The sequence below is a fragment of the Ixodes scapularis genome, unplaced genomic scaffold (assembly GCF_016920785.2).
Source record: "Ixodes scapularis isolate PalLabHiFi unplaced genomic scaffold, ASM1692078v2 PGA_scaffold12__126_contigs__length_90152505, whole genome shotgun sequence".
NCBI classification, from domain to species: Eukaryota; Metazoa; Arthropoda; class Arachnida; order Ixodida; family Ixodidae; genus Ixodes; species Ixodes scapularis.
In genome coordinates, this window is record NW_024609838.1 from 17,958,178 (window position 1) to 17,980,997 (window position 22,820).

Below are 22,820 nucleotides of genomic sequence, written 5' to 3' on the forward strand. Positions count from 1 at the left end.
AAAATCTCAAAAGTCCTCCAACTTTTTGACAAATATTTTTGTTAAAAGTTTTGTCATGGAGGAAGCTGTCTTAAATAGTTGCGGTTGAAAGGCGTCGTGAAACAAAGAAGCGCGTCGTGAAATATGGAAGCGGCATATTTGGTTTTAAAAACCTGAGTCGTGAATGTGCAGATTTTTGTTGAGTTTGTTCTAACCGACATTTATCCGTCGAGGCGGTGAACGAGTTAAGGCCCGTTCCCACTCTTGCGACCTCTTAAAACTGGGCTCCTTGAAACCTCTTAAAACGAGAGGACACACTGGCGCCATCTATTGGGTAGCAGTGTAAACTTGGCGGTCCGCATATTTTCTATTTCTCTGGCGCATTATCCTTTTTTTCTTGGCACAGGGGGTGGATGGCGGCGCCGACCGGGCCTGCAACGCCAGTCCACTCCCTGACGCCCACAACGACAACTCCGTCATCGACATGCCGGACGAAGTTTGAGGGCCGGGGGGGGGGGGGGGGGGGGGGGCGAGTGTGGACACCCTGGTGGCTCCCCAGCCCAGTTGCCCGACTGTGGGGCACAGGTGGCAAACCTTCCCGCGTGGCGGCGGAATCAAGCCGGCCACGCGCACATCGCTCGCGCCGCCTCGATAGGGCGGATCAGAGGCGGCGCTGGCTGGACTCAAGCGCCGCCGGTGCTCACTGATTTTGTGTTTGTATTCTTCATCGTCTCGTTCATGTCCAATGAAATGTAGTTTCTTGTTCCTGAAATTTCTGGCTCCGTATTATTCCTCCAGGTTGCCTTGCCTTGCAGCAAGGCAAACCGACCACAAGTGGCGTCTCTATTCCTAACATCTCAACCACCAGAAGTGTTTGACTTTTCAAAGTTGGTGGATTCTACGGTTTGAGAGATTTCGCGTAATCGGTGGGCTTCAAGCGAAAAAAAAACAAAAAAACGTGGAACAGGTGAATGCCCTTATTTAGACTATGAGAGATAAAGCGGAAGACATATTTCTTTGATTGAGTTTAACCGACGAGCAAATGACGCAGTATGATGTGGTGCGCATAGCGTTTGAAGACTACGTCATAGTTCGACGAATTTTGATCTACGACAGGTCAAAATTTCATTCAAGGATACAAGATACGGAGGGGGGGGGGAGGGGGGGGACTCGTATTTTCTCCCCCCTCCCCTCCCTCCCCCCCCCCCCCCCCCCCTTCCCGTAGTCGGCGCCTATAGATTCGTGGATGCCTAGTCAGGTAGGACCACGTAACTCTCGTTACGGAGGCCAAATAAAGCGAGGTGAGGTGCTTTTTCTTGGCGCCATATGGTCCAGAGGCACACACCGAATTGAGCATTCTTCTGCCGTTCAGTATAAGTTGTGCAGCAGTATGGCAATGCACGTAAGATATGTCAAAATAAATAAAAAAAAAAAAAAACTTTAAGACAGGAGAGTTATAACTTAGTGCTGCCTGAGATTCGTTCTGTAGTATGTGCTATCCTATATTCCCCGGTGAATACGTTGTCACGGCCTTAGTCAGGGGATACCATGCGAGTTGTATACATCAAGCAACCGAGCTTCCACTACTGCACCACCATATTGATAATTTTGTCTAATATAGCATCATAATCGACGAACGGTGGCTGCAAGTTAACCGTAACGGTAAACCCAATACAGCATTTAGTATGATGAAGAATATTGATATTGCCACGTGTGTTGTCGAATTGAAGCTAAATTGACAAAACGCTCATAAACATAAAAAAGTTAACAGTAGTCCTGCAATAAAAAAGGGCAGTGTTTTTTTTTTTTTGTTGAAATAAAACATTTTTTCTTTGCTGAAAAACAAAACAACTCTTCAAGCTTTGCAAGCAAGCAGGTGCTTTGTCGCTCCACTCCGAAGCATTAAATTATTAATAAGAAGAAAAATGTAATGCTACGAAGATTATTTGAATTTTTTTTCCGTAGGGCGGTTTTGGGTTTAAGTATATCTAATTTTGAAATTGTATTTCGTAAAAACAAAACGCATTGTCGAGATGATTGAAATGAAGAACGCATTAGATTAACTAGATTGAAGGTATTCAAAATGAAGCTTTAGGTTTTGTTTTTTCGCGTCTACGAGTTCGTGGCTTAGCGCTTGCCTACAAGTTCTTTCGAGAAGGCGTGAAAGTCATATCATACAGGCGCATCGATTATTTTCTTTTAAAACATCAAATAATAAGTTTAGTCTAGTTGATAATAGTAACCAAAGAAAACAAACACGCTCGTGAACAGTGCCCGTTCTACACTTTCGATAACCATTAGTTATGACATTATATTCCCTGCCTCGCCACATCATATAATCGATCGATTGCTATAGATGGTTTCAGCCATTAAAAGAAAAAAAAAACACGCTCGTGAACAGTGCCCGTTGTACACTTTCGGTTACCATTAGCTATAATACTATATTCCCTGCCTCGTCACATCCTACAATCGACCGATTGCTAGTGAGAGGTATACGGAGTAAAAGTTCGTACGCTCCCTTTGCACCTCGTGGGCTTATTTACTTCCACGATGCGCTGACGTGCTTTTCTTTTTCTCCCCGACTCCGACCAATGACTGTTCGTGCTTGGGTGCCTCATCATGGCGCGTTCCTTGCGCCTTCTCTTTGTGGCCCCTTGATCGGCGTGCCACTTCCTCTTGCGCACAGATGTACCAAAGGTGCGTTTTAAAACACTAGCTCGCCGTATGCGGAGACAAAGTCGTCTGCTTCTTGCGCAGGAGTCGCCGTGATGTCAGAACAACGCCAAGCTCTGATTGGCTCTGATTGGCTCTGATTGGCTCTGATTGGCTCTGATTGAATGATAGTGAGCAAGCTGCCTTGAGCTCTACCCACTATTCTTCGATCAGAGCGAATCAGAGCTCCGCGTCTTTCTGACGTTACCACAGCCTCCGGGAAACGAAGCAGACGAAAAGCTTTATCACTTCCGGTAAGCCGCCCTCCGCCATTCTGATGGAGAGCGTCAGTCGCTTTCTTAAATATTTTCCTCGCAGGCGCTTAGTGATTAGCGTCCTTCACGGATGGGCAAAATACATGCAAATATGTATCAAAATACAAATACAAAATACTTTGTCAAAAATGTATTTAATTACTAATCTAATTATATTTCCAAAAATGCATTTAAGTACAAGATACAAATACAACCAAATGTATTTGGTATCCTCCAAATACTTTTCCAAATACATTCCTCGAAATTTGCGTCAACAACTTCAGGGCACCTGCAACGGGTTTCTGGGTATCTCTTCTTAATTTCGCATTTCACACTCGGGAGTTAGTGTGCGAGGCTCTAGTAACGTAATAGAAATGTAATCACAAAAAAAAAAAAAAAAAATGTAATAAGCGTGGACGTGATAGGTGAAAAAGTACAGAGCCTCAAGCAGCTTTTTTTGTCGATTGCATTTTGGTATAGACCAACAAAGAACCGAGACGACCAAGACGCGCAGCACTAGCTAGAGAATTTTTATTGTTGCAACTCGCACCACTTACGAAAATCTGGACGACCCGAGAATTTAGAATATTCCAGGCAAAAATATGGATAGAAATCAGGCTGGAAAGCATCACAAGTTGTCACAGGCACTTATTTAGCCAGTCTGCCAGTGAACGTCGATTTCGTCACTACTCTTGCCCTGGACTAGCGCCGTAATCACAAAGTGACTAAACGCTTGTGCTTGATTGAAAGAAGCCCCCTGTGTCGTTGTCAATCTACTCTTTGTCCGTGTTTTTTTGGCGCTTATTTTCCCATGATTGAGAGACACTGCATTCGGTGCACAACGTAGTTTTCTTCCTGCTCTGGACAGTGACAATAAATTTGAGGGATGTACTTTCGCCCACATAATTGTATTTATATACAATTGTATTTGAAATACCCACCTTTTAGTGTTTACAAACACGGTTCAAATACATTACCCAATTTGTAGTTATATACAAGCGCAAAATACACAAAGTATTTGAAATACGTATTTCAAATACTTGTATTTGAAATACTGCTTAACCCTGGTGTCCTTTATGGTGTTAGTAAAAGGCACAAGCATAGCAACTGGCTGCGCCGATTACAGAGCTCGTTAAGTACACAATCTTACTAGTATCATGAAGCCCAAGTATACTCACATGCAACGCCACTGTCAAAGAAACTTCTTTGTTACCGCACAATTGAAGGGAAAAAAGAAACAGCGGTTATTGTCTTTTAGCCTTTCCTTCGCAAAACTTGACGACGAATTGAGAATATCAGAGTGTTGGGCGTTGTCAACAATGCGATCATTGGGGTTTAGTTGCAATCCCCCTGGGGTCGTTAGTGGCATGTGCCCGATCACTGCCATGACGGTAATAGCACTACCCTATACCATGTGTGGATCTCAAAGTACGCCCTTTGCTGGCTTCAATGATAAACATTGAAGGTATTTATTCGGTTCCAGATCACGTGGTTGCTTGTTCTGACTGCGAGTTACGGAAATGAACGCTCCTCGTTTTTCAATTTGTTTTTATGCGACTGCTTTTGCGCGGAGAAAAACAACAACTATCACTTGTTTTGTTGGGCTAAAAACCTGAGTGAACATTTCGAAGCGGCATTTACAGAAAGTATAAACATTGTTGCATTTCGTTTCCGGAAGACACCTACGACCAGTTGAAATCAGTGCCGCTCGGTCGGATGACTACATCAGAGTGATCGCACAGTTCCAACAACTCTTTACCGCCGAACAGGTAGAGGATCGTCGTCCAAAGCAGGTTATGCTCTACACGGAGCATTGCTTGTGGGAATACAAGCTTCTGAAGAGCAGAATTTCATCCTGCGCGAACTCAGAAGCTCCCAGAACGCATTTGCCTGATGCTAGTCGTGGCGGACGTCAATCCCGTGGACCGTATAGCAGCGCTTGCTTTCCGCATTGAGGAATATTTCCCTCCTAATATAAGTGCCGTCGCAGCACCAGACTTATACGTCGAAAACACGAGTGTGGTGAGTGGCAAAATAAACAACCTAATATAGGCCATTTCGTTATTGTGAAGGGGCGTTTTGGTTTTATTGTCTTACATCTCTACTTCCTGGCGTATAGGGCAATTCATTGACCATGCAGCTCTTTCTAGAGGCGTGCCAATATTTACTTTTTTTTTAAATTATAGCTTGCAAGGCGACTCTTTCACGCTTATTAGCGACGTCCGCGAACAAAAGCGTCGCTGTAGTCGACGTTTACGTTATTGGTTAAACCAAAACTTTGTCTATGCTCATAATGCCTGCCCAATCGTCGGTTTACGGAGTAGCAAATCTTGCCAATCACGTCAAGGCGATTACCGGTCGTAACGTCGCGAACGGAAACGATAACACGGCGTCACGGTAACATCTCGGCGCTAATGCTGAGAGCAAGTTGTCTGCTTTTTGCGCAGGAGCAGCGGTGACGTCAAAACGGCACCGAGCTTTGATTGGCTTTGATTGAAAGGATAGTGGGTAGACCCCAAAGCAAGCTGCCTTGAGGTCCACCCACTATCCTCCAATCAGAGCCAATCAGAGCTCGGCGTCGTTCTGACGTCACCCTCAACTTCTGCAAAAGAAGCAGACGAACTTGCGCTCCCCATTGAAAGCTCCCATAGACCCTTTGCAGAAATACCCAAAGCCCGCGCGCGCCGCGTGACGAATAAAGGCCGATACGCAAAACCGTGTTTTAACGCTTTTGAATGCGTTGCGGCGTCCTTGCGGCCAGTAGCGGTCGCTTGCGATGCGACGCGCGCCTTCCCGCAACGCTCGGTAGCGCGACGCAAGCGAGTAGAGTCTCGCTCAACTTTCCCAAGCGTTGCGGTGCGTTCGACCAATCAGAAGCCGAGAGAGTAAAAGAGGATGACGTGTTCGCTTGTGCCTCTCGGCGAAGCTTATCTGGTTTTCCGCTCGAAAAACTTGCTTTTTTGTTTTGGGGAGCGGTGGGGACTGCTTCTTCCAAGGCTGCGATGGTTCAAGCTCGCCAAAATGTTGGGGAAGTCAGCGGAATTGTCCCAAGATTGAACACATCGACGCTGTCGCCGGGCGCCGCCATGTTGACGTGGATTTCGCTTACAATTGGTGAGGCGATAGCGACGATAGTGCGTTCTTATTGGCTCTTGACAGCGGTTGACTGCGTGTCAACCCAATTGTGTGCACAAGCTCTTGGCGCAAGTGCTCTTCGCAATGCAACGCGTCCGCTTGCCGCTATGGAACGCACCACGCTAAAACGCAGATGTGCGTAGGGGCCTTAGTCGGAGTCCTCGGTACGCCCCTCCCATCGTCGTTCCACCCGCCACCACGTGGAATATGCGAGCAGGCGCGGGTTACCATGGCAACAACGAAGGAACAGGCACGAGCCGAGTCTGACTGGGGCCCTAATCTGGACACTCGGGGAAAAGGTCGACGAGAAATCCGGTGATTATGATTGGCCGTCGCCAAAGTAAGATGCGGCATCAGCCAATCACGGCCGCCATATTTCTCGCCGAATTCTCGCCAAGTGTCCACATTAGGGCCCCTGGACGGGCGTCCAGTGTCTTTGGGTCGGACGAGCGACGAGCGCACGGTAATTGGGAGAGAATTCCCAAACAGCACAGAGTTGGCCAAGCATTGGCCAATGGCTGCCAATGGTCCTTTAACCAGCGGCCACACAATGGCCAGCCATTGGCCAATGATTGACCTTTCTCTGACCATTGGCCACTGGCCATCAGCCATCGGCCAAGCATTGGCCAATGAATGGCCACTTTTTGGCCACTGGCCGCAAGACCATTCCCAGTCATTGGCCATTGCTTGGCCACAATCCGTGCTGCTTGTGAAGCTATCCGGTTGGCTATCTTTTGCGAGGCTGTCCCTTTCTCATCCCTTTCCCTTTGTACCGGCTCCGTCGTCTGCCGCGCGCCGACGCAATAGGGAGTTTTAGCGAGTCTTTTTCAAGCACACGGTTCCGAAATCACGAACGGTGCAGCTGGTCCGTTCCGTGAAACCGTACGTCAAATTTTACACACTTTAGCGAATCGTGAAAGTGGCGCGACCGTGTGAACGATGATGGTGATCGTGCTTAACGGTGGCGCCATCTTCTAGTAAACATGTGAAACATTGTGCAATGTGTATGTCAGTGGCGGTTCGTGTTTCCGGCGTACGACTGATGTAAACAAGACGGCCGACGTAACATTTGCCTGTCGGAATTTCAAGAACTGCGAAGCTAGATAGAGTAAAAAGTGTCTGAACGACCGTAAAGGTATGTGGTATGTCTCCGTCATTTTGAACTTGAACGATCGTTCACGTTGTGTGCCATCGAACCAAATCATTTCGTCTGCTCGCGGTCGCCACGGCAGCTAGTCTGCCCGCAGATCGCTAAAATTTACTAGCATGTGCAGTTTACAGCATTCACGATCGCTTACGATTGTGAGTCGTGTATCACTACTGCGTGGTGCACCTTAAAGACCCCAGGCTAGCGCTTGTACCGCACTGGCTAAATTTCTCATCTACAGGTGGGAGACTCGTCGCCCCTGTGAGGCAGACCAAGTTCTAGGCTGTATAAACATACACACAACCCAATTTTTTTTCTTTACGATTGTGAGCAGTCCTCGAAATGATTTGGTTCAACCTCTCAAATGAAGCAGACTAACGGGACGGCAAATCGCCTCCCGCTGTCCTAGGCCTAACGCTCGGCTGGGTCGGCGAAGGCGGTCGCCGAACCGACCGCCATCTTTTTTTTACCCGAGTCGTGAACGGTGCTGGCTGCGTTCCGGTGACGACTCCAGCGGCCGGAATGGGAGATCTCAAAAATTTTGTTAAATCTCAACGAGATTTAAACGCATAAAAACACGTTTATAACGCGTAATTGTGTCTAAATAGTGCAAGAAAAATACAATTTCATTATGATGATGGCAAATTGCAGCAATTGGTTGCTGCGTGTGATCGCGGGCGGCCCGTGTTGCTGGTGTTGCGACGTCAAGTTTCTGGGCCAAATTGCCCCATCTGAAGCTGGCCTGAGTGGCGTGAGGGCCATGAGTGAGTGAGGGGCGTGAGGGACGTGAGGGATGTGAGAACCGCGAGGGCGGTGAGTGCGTGAGGGGCGTGAGGGCGGTGAGTGGCGAGAGGGCCATAAGTGCGTGAGGGCGGTGAGTGCGTGAGGGGCGTGAGGGCGGTGAGTGGCGTGAGGGCTATGAGTGCGTGAGGGCCGTGAGGGCGATGAGGGACGTGAGGGCCATGAGTGAGTGAGGGGCGTAAGGGCGGCGAGTGGCGTGAGGGCCATGAATGCGTGAGGGTCGTGAGGGTGGTGAGGGGCGTGAGGGCCATGAATGCGTGAGGGGCGTGAGGGTGGTGAGGGGCGTGAGGGCCATGAGTGCGTGAGGGCGGTGAGTGCGTGAGGGGCGTGAGGGCCATGAGTGTGTGAGGGGCGTGAGGTTCAGTGAGGGTGAGTGAAGGGCTGAACGTGAGTGTGATTGTGAGGATGAGGGTGAGTGTAGCTGTGAGGGTGAGGGTGAGTGAGGGGCTTAGGTGAGTGTGGCTGTGAGGGTGAGGGTGAGTGAGGGCGACCTAAAATGCCAACCTCTGACAAGAAGTGAGAGGGGGGGGCAATATATGAGAGGTCGTGCCTTGTCAACTCATCCCAGATGTGTTGTATGTGTCAGCTGGAGACACGTCAACGGGCTCGTGCCGCATGACGATGGCAGGTGCGCAACGGGTGAATGCCCGTTGCCCGGATATAAGCGAAGCCTCGTGACCTCACGCCATGGGATCAGGAGACCAATCGAGTTTCCCTCGCTAAAGCTAGTTGGAAAATTGACGTCACGGGATCCAGACACCAGTTATGTTTTCCCACTAAATCTGGCTGGAAAATTAATGTCGCGTGACCTGGCATCACGTGACATATACATCAATTCAGTTTCCCCGCTAGATTTAGCGGAAAAATTGCTGTCAAGTGACCCGCTAAATTTAGCGGGTAAAATAAATGCGTGTATTGTTCACGTGACGTCAGGTCATGCGACATCAATTTTTTCACCAAATTTAGCGGCAAAACTGAATTCGTGTATATAACACGTGACGCAGAGGTCACGTGAGATTAATTGTTGTCACGTGACCGTACGTCGCCTGACTTATACCCGAGAGAGACGTCACTTCCGTTACCAAGTTTTCGTGATATCGACTCGCAACTTTGCACTCTCTTCCAAGCGCGAAAAAAGAAACATAATACCACATAAAAAAAAATAGAGCGACCTTTATTGTTGGGGTCCTATGTTGCGTGAAATCTAGTATTGGACGAGCGATCGTTTAAATATGTTTCGAAGCAATTAAACAGTCGTATCGGGGACTGTAGAGCCTATATATTTATTAATTTCCCGGATAAATTTAACAGCGAAACGGCGATTTACAAATGTCACGTGACGTCAGGTCATATGACTTGAATTTATTTGCCAAATTTAGCGGGAAAATTCAGTTGGTGTAAAGGCCACGTGACGTCGATTTTGCCGCTAAATTTAGCGGGGAGATTCAACTGGTCCGTGGGTCTCATGACTTCGGGTCACGTGACATCGATTTTCCCGGTAAATTTAGCGGGAACATTGAATTGGTACATGGGCTACGTAAAGCCAATTTCTCCGCTAAATTTAGCGGAAAATGCACGGACGTATAAAGACGCGCGGACGCACAGACAAACATTTCTGATCAAATGTTTTCGTAAAAAAATGAAAGCCGTTTACAATTGCCTGTAACGCCGATTAGAGCCCAGCTCTTTAGGAGGAGGATGGAAGCGTACTGAGGGATAGGTGACTCCTTGAGGTCACGTGACCTCAGGGGGGGTCGTGTGACGTCAGGGGGGGTCACGTGACTTCGGGCGAGGGGGGGTCACGTGACCTGGGGGGGTCACGTGACCTCAGGCGGTCGCGTGACCTCACGGGGTCACATGATTTCAGGGGGCCACGTGACCTTAGGGGATCACGTGACCCAGGGGGTCACGTGAGCCAGGGGGTCACATGACTTCAGGGGGTCACGTGACCTCAGGGGGTTCACGTGGCCTCGGTGGGTCACGCGACCACGTGACCTAGAGGAGGGGGGGGGGTCAAGTGACCTCGGGGGGGGGGGGGGGGTCACGTGACCTTAGGCGGTCACGTGACCTCAGGCGGTCACATGACCTCAGGGGGTCACGTGACTTCAGGAGGTCACGTGACCTCAGGGGGCGGGGTCACGTGACCTGGCGGTTACGCCGACGGCGACGGCGACGCCGCTCAAGCCGAAAACGGCCCCCTAAGAGCTGCGCTCTAAAAAGAAAAAAGCGTTTCACAATGTAAAGAGAACGGAGTATGCGCGGTGTTAAAACGTGGTACATGACGAACACCGGGAAGTTGTACTTCTGGAGCTATCTGATCCGTTCCATCATCTCGTAGCGTTGGCGGCGTCTCGACTTTTATTAAAGGCGAGACTAAGGAATCGTCTCTTGCCGGGCAGCAAACTGGTTCCCTGTTTCCTACTCCCCATTCCCTCTGGCACCCTTCTGTACTCTTCTCCCAACGCGAGCGGGTATCTGAGCTATGTGCCTGTGATATGAGGAGGGAGTCCCTCTTTCTCGACTAGAAAGGAGGGATTGAGGGAGAGCTTCCCTCTTTCTGCTTGTCACTCGTCGTCCTTTAAAGAGACACTGACAGGCTGTTTATGCTCGCCGAGGTTTTTATTTGAACGTGTCCACTGAGACCCCAACTACCCAGAACACAATTTGCGGCTCAATTCTTCTTTTTTTCGCCTGAAAACAGCCGGTGGTCTAGAATCGGCCAGTTTCAGTCGCGCACACTCCATTTTTCATGGTCACGTGGCGTTCAAACTATGTGCATCAAATATAGTCAAAGTCGTGGGTTATGCGAGGGAAACATTCAATATTAAGAATAGAAAAGGATATTGACCCCATATTTGTGGCCTCCAAAAAGCTGCATTTAGGTTGATCGAAAAAAAAAAATGTTGCACGGATTACAGGAAGTACATGTACACGACATTCTTAATACGGCCACGTACCGCGGGATGGAGGAAGTGATGACGGCCCACGACAGACCAAAACGTCGCGACGGTCGTGGTGTCGCTACTTCTGAACTGTCCTTCGTGGTTCCGGTCCATCGATCTTCAGACGCAGAACTTCGACCGGAAGAGATACAAGTGCGATACAATCGCACGACAAACCGGGCACGCAACTTCGTTGTCTGCTTCACGCGCAGGAAAAGTGTAGAGAGAGAAAAAAAAAGTGGTCTGGTGACTTCCGGCCATAAAATTCCGTGCTCGTTTTCCAATTCGGTTTCTAGTAGTTGATTTTTTTTTTCTTATGGGGGGGGGGGGGGGACTTTACAAAATACGTACTTGAGTGTAGAAAAATACTGATCGGGTAGTCTTTTGACACCATATTAAATCGAATAACAAAAATATTTTTTGAGGGTGTCAGTGGTTTTTTATGGTTAAACGAACTATGGCCGCCGAGAGCGTCAAAAACGCAGGGCGTACTTATATATATTCATGCTTCTGCCATTGTAATTTTTTTTTCGGCGTTCTTATCTGCTCATGCCGTACTCTCGCTTTCTACAAAGCGATAATAAGATGCGAACGCTCACAAGGTTCCGCGTTCCTTAAGTTTTCGCGGCTATACACCAACACAGCGCTTAGAAAGAAGTCCGCTTTGCCCACACCAGGTGTGGGCACTTCGCGTGCGCAGAAACCAAATTCGGGAGGAGTGAAGCATCTGCGCATGCGCACTACCGACAGCAGCGCCACGGCAGTGGCATGACGTCAGTGACTTGAGTTGGCCTAGAGGGGCTATAGGCCTCTTCTGCTTCCTGTCGTCCTCAATCACGTGGGTTCCGTATCTGGCATGCGGGACGAAATAAAAATAAAACAATTCCAACCTGGCATATGCGAGAAAATATAGATGAGGCAAAACTAGAATGGGTGGCAATCACGCATTTTTTATAAATACCTTCCAGCGGCGTGAAGAGATCAAAACGATCTTTTACCGCATACCAGAAGTGACGGCATTCAAGATGGCTGCGCCCTTGTGGAAAAGGCGTGTGCCAAGCCACCTGCTAAATCTCTATTAATCGTATGTAGCGATGAATAAGGAAGTGTAATAATTCCTAGAAAAAAGTGTAAACTCGAATATGGAAACAAATTGAAAAAAAGTGGAGAGCAATCTGGCTATACGCAAAAACAATTATTTTGTAAAATATTAAAACGTACCAATCAATATGATCCAGATTATTCGCCGGACTGGTTATGAAAGACAGGACGTGGCGCGAGCCGAGACTCTTGTTATCGTTTCGCCACCGTAGAGATGGTGACATTTGCCGACCGACAAGGACGCCCAAGAGGGAATTGCGAAGCAAAAAACGGGATCATGGTCACCCACGTCCTCTGTTTTTCTCATGTTGCCAGCGATAAGCTCAGGATTCGCCAAGACCTGCAGTTCTTAAGCTGTAGATGACTCTACAACAGTGCCCTAAACAATCGTCTTCTAGCAAAGACGACGACAACAACAACAAAAAAAATAAAATCTGTGAGATATTCTTAGACCAGCTAGGGCATTGCTTTGATTGAAGCGAAATTTAATAGTAATAATGCGGTCGTACCTTCGTTGGAAACCACAGGTTCCAAACAGTCCCATCGTAATATACAAGCACGACTTCAATTGTTAGATGTGTGTAACTGAGGTTGTAATATCTTTTCTTACAGAAAAACCCCAGTGTACTGCTCATCGCGAAAATTGGCATTTTTGTGATCTAAGATATGCATTAGTACGCCATGTTGTGAATTGTAAATTGGACGCCTCCTACTTACGGGAAAACAAACAAATTAGTCGTTAGTTGCTTATACAGCAGGAGTTTAGTCTGCCAGAACATGGCGACATTGTTACCCACTGTAGATGAGCAATTTAGCCAGTGCGGTACAACCGCTAGCCTGGGGTCTTTAACGTGCACCACGCAGTAGTGATACACGACCGCACGCCGGTACGATGCTCATCCAGATCGAAACGGGCAGGGGTAGGCTCGAACCAACGATCACTGGGCTCTGCAGCGCGAGCTTTCGCTTCACGCGCGTCGAGCTGGATGTGCGCTTTAGCCCACTCGGCCACCGATCCCCTGTTTCCCGTGAGTATACTCACGGGAAAAAAAAAATTAGTCGTTAGTTGTTTATACAGCAGGAGTTTAGTCTGCCAGAACATGGCGACATTGTTACCCACTGTAGATGAGCAATTTAGCCAGTGCGGTACAACCGCTAGCCTGGGGTCTTTAACGTGCACCACGCAGTAGTGATCCACGACCGCACGCCGGTACGATGCTCATCCAGATCGAAACGGGCAGGGGTGGGGCTCGAACCCAGGATCCCTGGGTTCTGCAGCGCGAGCTTTCGCTCCACGCGCGTCGAGCTGGGTGTGCGCTTTAGCCCACTCGGCCACCGATCCCCCTACTCACGGGAAACAGCCGTACAATGCTCGTGTAAATAGGCGGTTGACGAAAACGAGAAAGACAAAGAAGGGTGTGGGCTCGGGGCAAGTCGAAGAAGAAGATGTGCGGAACGACTGCGATGACCGACACCCGTAGATTAACTTCGCCATGTAAATAGTAAATACATTTTGTTTCTTACCGTAAGTCTTTGACGTTCAATTAACGCAACAACTGAATGGTGCCGAAACCCGGGAATTCAAGCCAGCAACGGCCCTCAACGAAACGAAGTCAGTTGCTGAGCAGCGAACAAGTGAACGCCATGGACTAACCTCGAATGAAATTTGGATCGACATCGTAGAAAGTAAGCGACTCTATTAACCGAAGCTTACCGACATCTCGATTCATTTAAACATGGAAAGGGTGCGAACGAAAAGGTCTGCTCGCAGAGCACAAAACACCCGAATTATTAGAGGCCACCGCTATTCTCAACACTGCGGCTGTAATTCAAATCGAGGCCATAGCAAGAAAGCTGTAGGTAAATTATGATGAACTGAAGAAGCTGAACACCAAGCTCGAGCCCTTCATTGCTGATGGAGATCTCGAGAACGAATACCAGTCGGTAATTACGTACGAGGAAGAAACGACCCACACCTTGAGCATGCTTCAAAGTCGAGCAGTGCAACTACGTTCTGGTGAACCAGCGCGACCATCAACATCGGCAATTGCCTCTCGAAGCAAAGAAGGAAGACGGAGCGGTATTAAATTACCAAAGTTGCAGCTGCAATCCTTTAAGGGCGAGCTTGCTGAGTGGCAGCCATTTTGGCAACAATTCAAGCGTGCCGTTCACGAAAACGAAGAGCTCTCAAGCGGCGAGAAGTTTCAATACTTAAGGACGCTGGTTAGTGGACCCGCCAGGGCATCTATCGCTGGTCTCCAAGTGACGGATGCGTGCTACAACGACGCAATTGAAATTTTAACTAGACAGTTTGGAGACTACAGGCGAATCCAGCAAGACCACCTTACAAAGCTTCGAACGCTTCCGAGTGTCACCTACTCAAACGACATTAAGGGCTTGAGGAGACTTTACAATCAGGTGCAAACCCACATCCGCGGTCTTCATGGACTTGGTGTCAGCTCAGACAGCTACTCGACCATGCTGATGGACATTGTCATCAAGGCTCTTCCATCTGAAATAGTGGTGGATTTCTACCGACGTGATGGCCATTCTGAAAGGAAGACCGTCCATCCGGACCAGGGAGAGGTGGCTGCACGTTCATCTCCACCCACATTACAAGCAGAAGAACTGGGGTCAATCGCAGGTACTTCTAGAACTGCTGAGCTGTCCGCCAGACCAACACCTCGAACTGAGGACGTTCAACTGAACAGCAGAAGGACGGAGGGAGATTTGCAGCAGTTGCTCGAATATCTGCTAATCGAGATCAAGAGTAGAGAAAGATCTGGTGTCAGATATGATCGTCCACCATGAAAAAATCGAGAGCAACTACATCAACGAGCTCATCTTCCGACTTCTGCGGTTGTCCATGCCAAAGCTCAAGATAACAAGAAGGAGTGCATTTTTTTGCAAAACTACAGGACACAGCACGGAAAACTGCACCAGTAGCATCTCCAAACGGAGAAGAAGAAACTTTCAGGAGAGATGTGATGTTTCCGGTGCACCCTAAGAGGGCATAGGTCAAAGGACTGTCACAGGAAACTGTCTTGCACTTCCTGTGCGGGGCGACACGCAACATCTATGTGCGATCCGACCTGGAAGCCTTCAGCGAACAATAGTGCAACACAAACAATGACGTCTAGCGTTCAAAGCGCTGGCACTGGTAGCACTGGGATTTCGATAGACGACGACGTCCTACTTCAGAGCTTTCGGTCCCGGGTGGTTGAAGATGGGAATATTGTCTACGCACGTGCCATCTTAGACGGTGGAAGTCAGCGAACGTTTATACGAGAAGACGTTTCTCGCAAGTTGGATCTTAAGGTGCTAGGAGAGACCAGACTACGCTTGAACACCTATGGAAGTTCTACTTCACTGCCGCAAAAACGAAGCCTGGTTCAAGTGAAGCTGCGTAGTCAGTGCAACAACAAAGAATGCAGCGTTGAAGCGGTAGAAATCCCATTTATATGCGAGGACATTGTTCAGATACCTGTAAACGATGAGTTTGTCCGCAGCATTGAAGAAGACGGAGGCTGCATCGCTGACAAACTTCTCTTCCCCGGCGTTCCTACTGAACCAGGCATAAGCCTGCTCATTGGGTCGGACCAAATCTGGAAAGCCGCCAGTGAGCGGGCGCAACGTTGTGAAAGCAACTGCAGTCTGCTGGCTTTAGACACTAAATTTGGGTGGACATTTCAAGGACCCGTAACGCTGCAGTGCTCGCTTACTGGCCGCGCCAACACGATGGTCTATATACTAAAGATCGGAACCATCGAAGCCGTAGATGATGCGACCTTACGCACCTTTTGGGACATTGAAACCATAGGAATAACAGACAACGCATGTAGCTCAGGTGAAGAACAAAACGAGGTGTGGAACGACTTCAAACGAACTATTGCAAAAGCGAATGGACGGTACGAGGTGTGCTTGCCATGGAAACCTAACGCAGGGGAGCTAAACGATAACCGAGCCACATCTATGAAATGACTCGAGGGATTGCAGAAGAGGCTATCACGCAACGAGTCCCTCTCCAAAGAATATAGCAACGCTATATTCTTTGGAGAGGCTATCCACAACTACCTTAATGATGGACATGCGGAGAAGGTTCCCTCAGAGTTACCATGCACAAACTCACGCACCTGCTACATGCCTCACCAAGCAGTGATCCGAATGGACTCTGAAACTACAAAACTGCGAGTCGTGTTCGACGCGTCGTCTCATGCAAATGAAGTTGCTTCACTGAACGATCATCTAGAGAAAGGGCCCAACATGAACACGGATCTAGTCGAGGTTCTAATACGCTTCCGAACGTATCCTATTGTTCTCACAGCAGACATAGAAAAGACCTTTCTTCAAGTAAGTGTGAGACCTGAGGATCGTGACGCACTCTGTTTTCTGTGGTTTGACACTAAGTCTGAAGCGTCAAACAAAGAGCTACCAACTGAAGAATCGAGGATGACACGCGTGCCATTTGGAACATCGGCAAGCCCATTCCTTCTATCGGCTACTCTGAAACATCATTTACAAAATGTGACAGAAGATATGAAGGATACTGCAAGACTTCTTCAAAAGTCATTCTATGTAGAGGACTTGCTCTTCGGAACGAAAACAATAGAAGAGGCTGCGGATCTACATAAGCAAGGCAATGAGAGTCTGAAATCTGCAGGCGTGACACTGCGAAAATGGGCAACCAACGCATGGCATCTTCAGGTTATGCTTGACGAGGATCATAACACGTCAACGTTTTCAGAACCCAGAGGAATTCTCGGACTGCCATGGAGACGGGATAACGACACTTTGTTGATTCCAGTCAAGAATGTACTCAACTTCATCAACGGCAACAGCACAGCGAAGCGTTGTGTAATACGTGCTGCAGCGAGGGTCTTCGACCCACTTGGACTTATTTCCCCGTTTGTAATAAGAGTGAAGGTCTTGGTTCAGCGATTGTGGGAACGCGGACTTAACTGGGACGAAGAGCTTCCTGAAGACCTCTCAGGAGACTGGCAACAATGGTGAAAAGAGGTTTCACAGATAGAAGATATTGCCACCAACCGGTGTGTCATAAGCACACAAGGAGAGCACAAGACGTCTCTACAACTGCATGTCTTCTGTGATGCCAGTCCCCTAGCTTATGGAACGTGTGCCTACCTGAGGGTGAAATAAATGAATGGCAAGACAGATGTCAGTCTGGTATTCTCTAAGACTAGGGTAGCGCCGATAAGACGTTTGACACTTCCGCGCCTGGAGCTTATGGCGGCAGTGATTGAGAACCGAATAGGCAACTACCTGAAAAAGTTGATGGACGTCCAGGAGATATTCTTCTGGACAGACAGCACTATTGCTATTCACTGAATCAAGGGTTCAGCAGTAAAATGGAAAACTTGCGTGTCTAACAGGGTTACCGAAATTCAATCTGGAGGGGAACCGGCCAGTTGGAACCACTGCCCTGGGCTTGACAACCCTGCGGACTTGATGATGCGAGGAATATCAATAGATAAATTACGAACGAGTCAACTCTGGTGGAACGGCCCTAGGTGGCTCTCTGTAGACAGGGACACCTGGCCAGGTGTCATTACAAGCGAAAATATCCCGACGGAAGTTGAAGAGGAGGAACGAAAGAGTAAACATCAAGTGCTTCAGATACAAACCAAAGTAACGACACCTCTTTTGAAGCTGGAACGATACGGTAGAATAGGGCGACTACTACGAGTCACTGCTTGGATAATGAGGTTCGTTAATAACTGTAGAACGCCTCAAAATCGCACCAAAGGTCCTCTAATAACTGAAGAGATTGAAAGGGCAGAACTGTATTGGGTCAGGCGAACGCAAGAGGAAGCTTACCCCAAAAAGCTCGACGAACTGCTGGAGGGAGGGAGATTGACCGAGAAATCAAGCATCATCGCTCTCAACCCCTACCTCGACGCACACCGGCTCATGAGAGTTGGCGGACGGCTACAAAATATGAACGAAGCAGTGGAGATCAAACACCCATCACTACTGCCTCCTGAACATCCTTTCACTGAACTGCTGATTAACGACATGCATAGGCGTACACTCCATGGAGGACTTCAAGACACTGTGACACAGTTACGTGAACTTTATTGGGTGCCAAGGGCACGACAGACTGTCAAGAAGGTTATAAACCGATGCAACGCTTGCGCAAGGTCTAGAGTGAAAAGAGCATCAGCACCGACTGCACTACTTCTAAAAGACCGCGTAAATGAGGCGAGCCCATTTGAAGTAGTAGGAGTGGACTTTGCCGGACCTTTGTTACTCCGATCCGGACACTCCGAGAAAAAAGCATATATAGCACTATTCACTTGTGCAGTTACTCGTGCTGTCCACCTGGAACTAGTTACCCCCCAAGCCTCGCAACTCCAACATTTCTCATTGCCTTCCAGAGATTTACAGCAAGGAGAGGGACACCCAGAGTGGTATACAGCGACAACGCCTTGAGTTTCAAGAGAGCCTCAAAGGACGTCCGCGACTTATGGAACGTGCTAAAAAACAAAAGAGTGCAAGAACACTACACCGAACAACAAATACAGTGGAAATTCATTGTTGACCGAGCTGCCTGGTGGGGGGGTTTTCAGGAGCGGATGGTCCTTTGAGGCTTTCTTGAAAGTCTGTCAAAACAAGCCTTCGGAAAGTTTTAGGAAGAAATTGCTGCTGTTTTGAGGAGCTTACCACTATACTCCACGAGATTGAGGCAGTCGTTAACTCACGGCCCCTCTCATTCCTGCGTGCCTCTGCCGACGAGCCCGAAGCGTTGCCCCGGCGCATTTTATGACTGGAAAGCGACTGACAGCTCTTCCAACTGCGAGTGCTGAAAAACTCCAAACCTCTACCAAAGAAAATGTCACCCGGCGTTGGAGAAAGCATCAACAACTACTAGATCACTTTTGGCAGCGGTGGCGAAAAGAATACTTTCTCCAGCTGCGATCAGCACACGAAACAACTTGTCACCGAAACAGCCAAGTTCAAGAAGGAGACCTGGTTCTAGTTGAGGAGAACGAAACGCCCAGCCACCTGTGGCGGACTGGACGAATTGGGCAGGTATTCTACGGCCGGTATAGTGCGATCCTGCGCTGTGAACTTGCCAGGCGGACAAGTGTTGAAAAGAACCGTTCAACTTTTATATCCCCTAGAGCTTTATATTGAATGAGCGATCTAATAACGCTCATTTGGGGGCAGTGTGTTGTAAATTGTAAATTGGACACCTCCTACTCACGGGAAACAGCCGTACAGTGCTCGTGTAAATAGGCGGTTGACGAAAACGAGGAAGACAAAGAAGGGTTTGGGCTCGGGGCAGGTCGAAGATGATGTACGGAACGACTGCGATGACCGACACCCGTAGATTAACTTTCAATTAACGCAACACGGCATACGTGGGATGCTCCCACAAGCAGGGTAGAGGCAAATAGTCGTCATCTGTGCTCCTTGCAAGGGAAGATGACTTGAAAAGCCAAGAGTCCCGATCTCGACTTGGGGGCTTTCGGTGCATGATAAGGATTCCACTTGACTGTCTTTCGCTAGCATAACTCCACTTTCTCTTTCAAATCTAGTGTAGACACCGGGGTGTTGAAGATATAATATTTTGGATTTCGGAAAGTACCCCCTTCTTTAAACGACATTATCTTGGAGCGCGTTTCATCGGAGAGTAAAACGATTGTGTTTTTGTACGGCTGACGTAATAATTGACGTGAGAGATCATGGCGTTCGCACCATATCACTACAAGGCTATGGGCCTGGACCGAAATATTATGCCAATAACCCTTGGCATCACACCGTCCTGATTTTGTGGAACACCGTACCGGAAAAGGTGGTTGCATCAAGAAATGTCAAGCATCGGTAGTGTGGTCTTCGAGACATCGGGGAGAGACAAGGATATCCAGCCTTCCAACTGTCGCCAAGGCAATGAAGCGTACGAAGACCGGGTCGCGTGTATCCGATTGCCTAAACGCCCAGCGAGGCAAGGAAAAAAAAGAGGGAGAGGAGGAGGACACCCTATTACTACTAAGCGTTGGGAATGAAGATGGGGGAGGAGAGGGCCAATAGCGAATGCGCTCCGGGCGCAGTGAGGGACGCCCCTGGCAACGGCACTCACGCCGGATTGGCTGGCTCGTGGAGATAGACGCTGCCGCCGTCAACATAAGCAGGGGTTAAAGCGAGCGTCCGAAGCGGTAGCGTAGCTTGGTGGTAACGCGTCTTTCTCCTACGCAGCGGACCCCGTTTTGATCCCCAGTGTGGGCTTACTTTTTTTTGTTTTTTGTCGAGGCATTTGGCGGTATTTACGACATTTCTTTTTTACAATTCACACTGAAAAAAAAAAAGAAACGAATGTTGTCGACGGAACTTCGCTCAACTAAATGGTATGGGACCCTCTTTCCGAAGGTGCATGGGGAACAGCGGAGCTTGGGTTGCCGTTCGGACGCCGCGAAGCGCAGTGTACGGAGGTGCCAAGTGGGTTAACAGTTTTGTAATTAGCAATCGCACACTGTCGCCGCGAAGCCTCGCGACCGCAGGTCGGGGGGGGGGGGGGGGGGGGGAGGGGAGGGGGGGGGGAAGGGATTGGATTATCAAGCTCCTCACTGATACACGCGCCGTCTGAATTCAAAGTCGAAGCTCCCGCGCGTTGGCGGGCAGCCAATCCGGCGTGAGCGCCGTTGCTAGGGTGTCATCCTCTCTCTCTTTGTCTTTTTTTTCTGGCGGCGTTGGATGTTTAGGCAATCAGAAATACGCGACCGGGTCTCGGAGAACGTCCCTCCAGCGGCTCACCACTTTGTCATTGTCAAGTTTGCTTACGAAGAAGATGACAGCGAGAACAATTACAAACTTTATGATCAATTGCAACAAAGGGGTCGCAAACTCGTCTTAAAGCATGGTGGTGAGGTCTCGACAATTTCATTCGTCTGAGGCTGCTTCTAATCTGTTTTTAAAGGTGGCTTTACGGCGAAGGTGTTTTATTATGCGTGTTCGTGCTCAAAGTCAATTAATGAAAGGCCCTTCAGTGATCTATAACGGTCACGCCATTTTGATGATGTCTAAATGAAGGATTCGCTACGGTTCCAAGACTAAGTGTCCTTTTCGCGCACTTTGCTACAATATATTTGTTGTTCTAGAGAGTTCCCGCTGTACGTTGCTTTGGTTACATTTACAAAAAAAAAAAAAATGTATCAACGTGCTTTCAGCTAGACTTCCCCGTAGCGCCAATTCCAACATCAGAACTGTAAAGGCGCATAAGCTTTGGGAAGACCCTCTGTATTGTTCGGCTTGCATGTATATGCTCAAGACCAGGATTGTAGTAAAAAAAGACTGTTCTAAGAAACATCATACTAACGTTCTTCGCTATCTTTTTGTATATTTAGGACATAACGTTCTGGTTTTATATGATCTTTTTGATAGGGAATACAGATAGGGAAACGTAGGCGCAATAATAAATGCATTCAAAAAGGCTTAACATGGTGTTGCGTTTACACAAATTTGCTGCTTGGGGACTCAATTTCACCCGTAGTTTTAAACAAACTATATAAATATTATAAACTAATTACGACCAAATTTATTCAATGAAATATAAGCAAAATGTGAACTTAGAAAATTCACAAATTTGAAGTCAAGTTTCGATTTCTATCTTTGCATAAGATATGTAGTTGTGGGCAATCACTGGATAATTTAATTTGTTGATTTACGCATACGTCTCGACATTGATGCGAGAGAAATAAGTGTAACCTCGGTGCGCATCTTATCTGGGCACTCATATTTATTATGTAATTGTTTCCCTTACCCCAAATAACGATAACGTAAAGTTGTGACTGTTCCTGTCTTACTTGGTTGTCGTTTTCGCGCTATTTTATTTTGTATTTAAATCGGTCTTGTGCGCTACTCATTGCAGGTAATCAAGTTACTTGTAATCGATTACTTATTGGAGTAATTTTGTAATTATCTGAATACTTTTATTAGGAAGGAATCGGAACAGTAATCCGATTACCTTTGAAAGTACTCGAGCTACTTCTACCTTTATCATAATTCACTCCTTTTTATAGCCTGCTTTGCATACAAGTTTCCTTCCGAGGAATCCTAAAATCAAATCATCGACCGGCGGATGGTCTACCAAAATCGATGAATAAAAAATATAACAATTTTTTTTTTTTAATTCGGTGATTTGATTGTGGTGCGGAGCGCAAGTTCGTCTGCTTCTTTTTAGAGGGGTTGTAATGACGTCAGAACGAAGTCGAACTCTCATTAGCTCTAATTGAAGGATAGTGGGTAGACCTCAAAGCGAGCTGCCTATACCCTTTCAATCAGAGCCAATCAGAGCTCGGCGTCGTTGTGACGTCACCACAACTCCTGCGCAAAATGCAGACGACTTGCTTTCCTCATAAAGGATAATACGAAAAAACTGTTTTCATACCGGCAGAAAAATCGTTATTTTTTTTTAAACCGGAACTATTTGAGAAAGTAGCGGTTACTTTTACAAGTAACAGTCAATTACTCTTTTTTCTCGAATAATCGAGGTATCCAGCTGATTAGTGTTAAGTGAAAGTAACTGTAAACTGAACGAGATTGATTGAAATACATTAAATAGCCATACAACGCACTGTACTACATGATGACCTTAACTGCTGTTGTGCTCAATAACTATGGACCTTTTCCAGTAGTGCTCTGCGCATGCGCTTACCCAGGCTCACAGTGTGCTGCCGCCGTTATCGGAGGGTAGCCAGGCTAGTCTCGCCATGGTACAAGTATACAAAGCCA